Genomic DNA, 7,347 nt, shown 5'->3' with positions numbered 1-7,347 from the left:
CACAACTGTTAAACAGTCTCTCATGGCCCAGGCGCTGGGGGACACAACACACATGCATGGACAAGATAACCATGGTCCTTGCAGCCTCTCGTGTAGCTTACAGTCGTCCAGGAAGATAAAGTTCTTACAAGGCGCTCCGTTTCCGAAGTACAGAACGTCAGAGGGTTGTGCAAACAATGGAGAACAAATTGGACACAGTGCCTGTGCCTCTACCACATTACAGCTGTGTGCCAGGGGCAGACTCCGGGCGGGTTTCAAGCCTGGGATCACCACTACCAAAGCCAGGAGCCAGGATGATGGCACGGGTTTGGTCTCTAACTGCGAGAGGGAGGGAGGTGCGCTTGGAGAGCGCGGTTGATGAAAACTGGCGATAAGTGAGAATCACTGCCCAAGCAGAACGACCTGAGTCTCTTTTGTGTTTTCTCCGGCCAAGCGTTGCAGGCCGGCAATGTGCTGAGCTGGTTCCACTTGCCCAGGAGGAAACGACTAGAATGACAGTCCATGTAAGGGGTTCACTTTTCCATCCAAACTGCGTCTCCGTCGTCTTGCTGCGGGGAGTGGGTGAGGATGGAACCCAAGGGCCTGGGTTACTGTCCAGCTCCTGTGGGTGTCAGCACCCCAGAAGCTAAGTGCGGGGAGTACCGCGCGGTCGGAAGCTCTAACACCCGCACAGGCGGCTGGCGGAGAACAATGAGCTACCGGGGAGGAAGCGGAGGGTAAGCGAATTCGGAAGTCGAGGCCCCACGCGGGAAGACAGACGCGAACGCGGCGCTGGGCAACACGCCTGCGCCGCCCGAGGTTGGGAGCGCGTCCCCGCCTGGTGCCACCTCGGAGTCCAGAACCAGCTGCGAGCTCTCAAGGTGAGGGCGGGGGAGTGCACGCCTGAGGGACGGCCGAAACGCGCGAGCGCTGAGAGCGTGCGCACGCGCAGAGCTCCCGCCGGCCGGCGCCCGGAGCGCGGGAGAAGCGACGGAAGCCACAGAAAGGAGGCGCACCACGGTGAGTGCTCCCCCTCCCCTTTCTCCCGGAGTGCCTTGCGCTCGCCCGGTGGGCGGGGGGGGAGGGGAGGGGAGGCGGCGGTGGCAGCCATGTTGTTGTGAGTCTCTGTGTCTCACCCTCGGTACTTCGGTGGTTCGGAGGAGGAGGGGGAGGAGAAGGAGGAGGTGGGGTGGGGGGGAGGGAGGTAGGTGGAGAAAGAAGATATTGCCGCCACCGAAGGCGGAGGAGGGAAGGACGGCCAAGAGCGACACCGCCGTGTGCCCAACGGTCGGTGTCCCCGGCTGAGGCAGCGCGGCCGCAGCAGCTCCGTAAGTCAGCCCGCGCTTGCTTCTTCTCCCCGTGCTCTGGCACCGCAGGGGCTGGCTCCCCGGGCTTTGTGTGGCGGCCTCGGCTGGGGCAGCCCGCAGGCGGGAGGGCGGACGGGGCCTGCGGGCAGCCCGGGACGGCAGCGGCCTGAGGCCCGCTCGCACAATGCGGGGGGAGGGGTGCCGGAAGGGGGTGTGCGCCCGGCGGCGGCGGCGGCGGCGGCGGGGGGGGGGGGTGGGGGGGCTCGGCTCTCCTGCTTCCTTTCCTTCCCCACGCCGCAGCCTCGCGGCGCTGGGGTGCTGGTGTCCTCGGTTTCTCGGCGTTTGGGGTTAGGGACCGAGCTGTCCTCTCAGCCCTTGGATTCGGAAAGAGGGCAGAGGCCGGTGGATCCAGAGAAGTGTGCGAGTCGGAAGTGGGCGAAGAGGAAGGAGTGGGTTTATAAAAACAAGTGTGGGAATTCTCGTGGGCCCGAGTGTATCCAGGAAAAGCTTGCAGCAGACAGGTGTGGGTATGAAAGAGCGACTTGGGTTAGGCTGGTTAGGTGCCATTATTAAGGAATGTTATGTTTTTGTTACTGAAACAGATTTCGACACTCAAAAAGATACATACATTAAAAAGAAAGGAAAGATTAGATGCTTCAGACATTTTAGCAATAGTTTTGTGACTGAATTGGGCCAGATTTTGGGAAAATGAATTGTTCCCAAACGCGTGTAAAAGTTATGCTACTTCCGAAAACATACCTAGGGAAAACCCAATTTCCTTAACTTAGTCTTTTATTAAGACACATATTTAAACATTTTGTGGGTTAGTATTACGGACACATTAGGTGTAATAGGACAAGCATGTTAAAGTCAGGTCTTAGGACTTTGTGAGATTTTTAACTTAAAACTGGTGACAGGGTTTTTTTGGTAAAGTTTTTTAGGGAAAGCTTTATTAGATGAATGTTTTAAACGCTTAAGAGAAATGTAATATCTGTAAAGGTATATCGAAACAATTATAATAAAGGAAGTTACCTAAGGATTTTAAAGGCTTGTTTACTGCTTAGATTTCATGTCTAATAGGTGACTCTTCACCATGTGACTGGGAGTATCAGAGGATGATTTAAGGAATTCTGGCTAGGAATCCTGTTTAAAACACAAGGACAGATATTTTTAATTGGCTTAAGTTTCTGTCCTTAGTCTTTTAATATCCTGCTTTTTAAAGATAATTTGCTTCATCTGCATAGGCATCATAATGATTTCGTTTTTGCATGAATGTCGTTTCAAGTCAAATTTTTGGTGAAATAAGTTATTTAGGAATGTCTTTTGGTGTCCCAAGGACAGTTTTTGTACCCACTAAAGGTTCACACAGATTTTAAAAAGTTAGTATTTCAGAATCTTGGGTCTTCAGCTTTTAAGTTCTTTTTTCTTGTTTGTACAAGTCTGGCTATTTAATCTTCAGGTTAGATTTGCTATTAAACATCTTCAAGAGAATTTAAACCTTAATTTTTATACATTTGAAAAAATTTGAGTGCAAGGTTCTTTTAGATGTTTCCATATTTAGTAAAATTTCAACTTAAACGTCTAAATTACTACCATATTTAATTTGGTCATGCAAGGCTGTCTGCTTTAATAGGCCAATAATCTTAAGTGTTACAAGTATACAAACCAAACTATGCAGTCCTAAAGGTAATATTATGATTTTGTTTCTCCTAAACCTTCCATACTTGTTTATAAATCTTTCTGGTATTGTCTTCCTGTGTAGGTACTTATCCTAGTTAACAGAAGTAACTATGATCGGAGCTTTGGGCCAGGTGTGACCTCCAAAGCCAGTCTGGTCAGTGACCAGACTCTGTCTGCTTTTTATAGACATTGACAAGATCTTCATAATTTTTTTAAGTTTATTTTTGAGAGACAGCAAGCTCGCAGGCACAAGTGAGGGAGGGGCAGAGAGAGAGAAAATCCCCAGGCAGGCTCCTCGCTCTCAGAGCAGAGCCCAGTGCAGGCCTCCAGCTCAGGAACCTTTTGAGATCATGACTGGAGTCGAAATCAAGAGTCAGACACTTAACCAATTGAGCCACCCATGCGCCCCCAAGATCTTCATAATTTTAAGTGGAAGTTGGTTCCTGTCTCCTGAATTATTTCATAATTCAATGACCTTTAAACTTGTCGGTTTCTAACATAAGGGAAATACTCTATTTTTTTCATGTTCTTAAGTTTATGACTATTTTAAATATTTGAATGTATCTCATATGCCTTTGACTTGCATTCAGGTTGTGGCTGTTGTACTGATAGGTGTGTGATTAGTATAAAAATTGTTCTTGTAACTGGGTAAATTGGTTGGTGATGTATTAGATTTGCTGTTTTTACGAAGGCATAAAAACAGTCTGACTTGCTTCTGTTGTCCTAATTCTTCACTGTTGCTTTTGATGAACTTATAAGAAGGAACTGATCAAGTATGGCTTGTAGCCTCCTTCCTCTCTTTCTTTCTGGAAGTCTGCCCCCTGCAGAAAGCTCATTATTCTGCTTCTTGAGGTGACCATGATAGATAGACTCTGCATCTTTTTGGAGGACCATCAGTTGTCCAGTGCTGCCTGTAACTGGGTCAGGATAATTAAGGGGTGTGGTGGTAGAAGCCCCACTGGCTTAAGTCTAAATTATGCTTTCCATTGTAGCTTGATCAGATATTGGATTGCTATCAGTCTAGTTCCTGTGTCTCACTTCTGAATTCTGATGTGGTGGAAAAAGGTTTCCTTCAAAAACCTTTCCTTCAAAAACCTAAACCTTCATTTAGAAGCTAATATTTTAATAATAATTTTTATATTTAGCAATATAGATAGAAGACATTTATCACTTAAAATGTATTACTTTTGTAGTGGGAAAAGTGAATTTTCAGAGCTGTTATTTTCGAGCCTTTCCAATGAAACTATTATATAGGTAGGTTCTTCTTTTTAGTTTCAGGTAGCAGTATGTTTATATACGTAAGGTTAATGTATTTTTGTCTTGGTGACTTTTTCGTCCAACAACTCAAAAGATCCAACTTTATAAATGAAAAAATTAAGACTTGCCTAATTAAACACAGTATCACCTTCCAGAGAGTCATTTTAATTCTTAATAAAATTGTTGGAATTTTTGTCTTTTGTTAACCTTTTTCTTAAAAGAAAAATTTTATTTGACCTTTGCCTGGCTTCTTTCTGTACTTTAGAATTCTAAAGTGCTTTAAAGAATTGAAAAAGTATTGGTTATTCAAGCATGTTGGCAAAATCATAGTTTAGTGTATTTCACCTCTGCAAATTTAGCTGCTGTGATCCCATCCATTTTTAGTTCACAGATTTTCACTTATTCACTTACTCTTTGTAGAGAAAAGACGTTGGAGTAGAGTACTAGAAAACATACAAGTGTGTACACCTTACGTACATATCCCAGCATTTCACTAAAGGGAAAGTGTGAAGGGAGAATGGGTAGTTGGAATGTAAGGATACTTTTGACTATAAATGGGACAGAAAAAAAAAAAAAAGGCAGCCATTATCAGCTACCTGAGGCAAGTATTTGAACCACAAAGCCTCCAAAAATCTGCTTCCTGGAAGGGATTTGGTGAAATTGACTATAAAATGACACTGCAAAACCACCTATTCAATACCTGCTTAGGAGAATAAAACCTGCAACTGACTGCCAGAGTACATAAAAAATGGTGTGTGGCAGGGGAAGGGGGGAGAGAAGGCATTTTTTTTTTCACACTTTTTTGTAGTCGTTAAAAAAAAAATACCTATAAATATAGAGAACGTAATTTGAGGATAGATCTTTATGATTTCTATTAGAGTGGACATCTCATACTAAGAGTGCCAGTTTTAGATCTCAAAGTGGTGATCTGTGGTTTTAAGCACTATTGCTGAAAGACTTATGGATCAGTGGAATATTGTTTTGATTGTGTAAGATGCAACTGGTTGTATGCATTCAGACATTAGGGTAAATGAGTGGTAGAGTCAAGCTGACCCTAAGTATAGGTCTTTGCTAGGTAGTCAAATAAGGCAAATTGTAGGTAGAGAAAAATATGGGTAGTATTGTCTGGATTTGTCAAATACCAAGAATTATATACACATAGGAGCTATTTATGTCTTCCATTTTGGTGACCAGGTCATTTATTAACATCTATGCAGTATTTTATCAACACTTTTAGCTTGACTAAATGTAATAAGTTTTCTGTAGTAATATCTAAGTCTTTAAGATTGATTTAACATAAGCAACATTAAGATTTGAAGTTTTGAGAAGATGATAACTGTCAGTTTTGTCTGTAGATGTTTTCTTGGACCTCCCTACGGTTGAAGTGTAATTGCTGAAAAGGGATCAAAGGGAATGTCTTTGGTACCTTCATTTAATCTCTAAATTATGTGGTTCCTATACTAGTAGGAATGGGAGTACTCTAGGAACTTGCCAAAGATAAATTGTTTGCTAATTTTTATTTTGAGTCTGCTTGAGAAGATACTCATGGAGTATTATTTGAGGAACATTCAATCCCATTTGTTACTCTGAATATTCTAGGTTGTATCCTGTCATCAAGCTAGACTACCAGAAACCTGAATACATTTTGAGATTTGCAGGCCTTTGATAATGCCAGACTTTATTTAGACATTGGTGGTATCAGATCCTTGTTATTAGGGAGTTTATAATACAGTGAAGAGGGGGGCGCCTGCGTGACTCAGTCGGTTAAAGTGTCTGACTCTTGATTTTGGCTGACGTCATCTCAAGGTTCATGGGTTTGAACACTGCCTCAGGCTCCCTGCTGACAGAATGGGGCCTGCTTGGGATTCTCTCTCCCTCACTCTGCTCCTACCGCATGTGTGCTTTCGCTTGCGTGCCCTCCTCCTTCCCTTCTCTCTCTCTCTCTCTCTCTCTCTCTCACTCTAAGTAAATAAATTTTAAAAATAAAGTGAAGAGGAAGTTGATTAAACTTGTGATTACAGTGCAGTATACTAAGTGTACTGAGTAACACACGCAAGTGATGTCACAAAAGTGTAATGGGCTTACATAGGTCAGGAATAGCTGACACAGGGGTCAGGAATAGCTTTCTATGCGAGGTTAAGTTGAGTTTAAAAAAAAATTGGAGAGGGGCACCTGGCTGAGTCAGTCAGTCAGTAGAGCATGCAATTCTGGATCTCAGGGTCATGAGTTCAAGCCCCATGTTGGGCTTGGAGCCTACTTAAAATTTAAAAATGAAAAAAAGACCTGGAGAAATTAGTCAAGAGATGGGTAAATGGCATTCAGCCAGAGGGATTAGTATGGGTAGTGGCCCTGATAGGGGAGAATAGCAGAACTTAAAGTGGAGGTAGGGAACATTGAAAAGATAGGACCTGGAGAGATAAGTAGGGGCTCATCAGATTTAAAGGCTTTTTTAAATTTGGTCATTCCTGAAAGACTTTGGAAATCCAAGATTGTAAACTGGGAAGATTTAGACCATATTGTTTGGAACCTTTAAAGTATTGCTGTGGAATTGCATTCCCTGGATTGTGTTACAAGTTAGGTACATGGTTTTCCTGGAGGAAAGCTGACTATAAAAAATGAGATTATGAAACCTGCATCTGTTAAGAGAATGTTGTTGAGATTTTCTGTTACACTTCTGTGTCCTTGATATAATGTTCCATATAAGAAATTTCTTTGAAAACTTAGTGCTAGAAATAAGGTTGTCTATGAGGAATTGGTATGATTTTTTTTTCATGGATAATGAGAATCATATGTAATTTATTGTGTTTTCTCCCCTTTTATCTTTGTATCTTCAGAAGTTACATTTTACTTACTAATTCGCTACTAATATTTGCTTTGTTATTTTCCTAAGATTAGTTTTTGCTTTATTGTCTATATTTCTTCCTATGAGATACTTCATGCAGCTTTCAACACATTTTTATTTACCTAGCTACAGAGCAAATTTCATTTAAATTATGCTCAAGAATATTTCTATACAGACACTTTTTTGGTATGTAACTTAATAGTCCTGGAAACTAACAGATTTTGTTTCTCTTTTCAGCCACTGCAGCGTAGGCATTTGTGGTGGTGGGGGGGGGGGGGGGGG

The 7,347-nt window shown here is 43.0% G+C and overlaps 1 protein-coding gene across 7 annotated transcripts in view; it reads left to right on the top strand.

Annotated features, from left to right (window-relative positions):
• The first annotated feature begins 980 nt into the window (after positions 1-980).
• PUM2 (pumilio RNA binding family member 2) overlaps positions 981-7,347 on the top strand; it is a 99,526-nt gene continuing 93,159 nt past the window's right edge. For 4 of the 7 annotated variants that reach the window (XM_081795162.1, XM_078444950.2, XM_078444951.2 and 1 more), the window contains exon 1: positions 1,152-1,307. The gene's annotated coding sequence lies outside the window, so the exon portion shown is untranslated. Of the gene's footprint in view, positions 1,000-1,151; positions 1,308-7,347 lie in introns of those variants that run through there. The other 3 variants (XM_078444953.2, XM_078444952.2, XM_078444949.2) reach the window with 2 other exon arrangements.

Source organism: Panthera onca, chromosome A3, assembly GCF_046562875.1.
Source record: "Panthera onca isolate mPanOnc1 chromosome A3, mPanOnc1 haplotype 2, whole genome shotgun sequence".
In the NCBI taxonomy this organism is placed as follows: domain Eukaryota; kingdom Metazoa; phylum Chordata; class Mammalia; order Carnivora; family Felidae; genus Panthera; species Panthera onca.
This window is presented reverse-complemented; position numbering and strand designations above follow the sequence as displayed.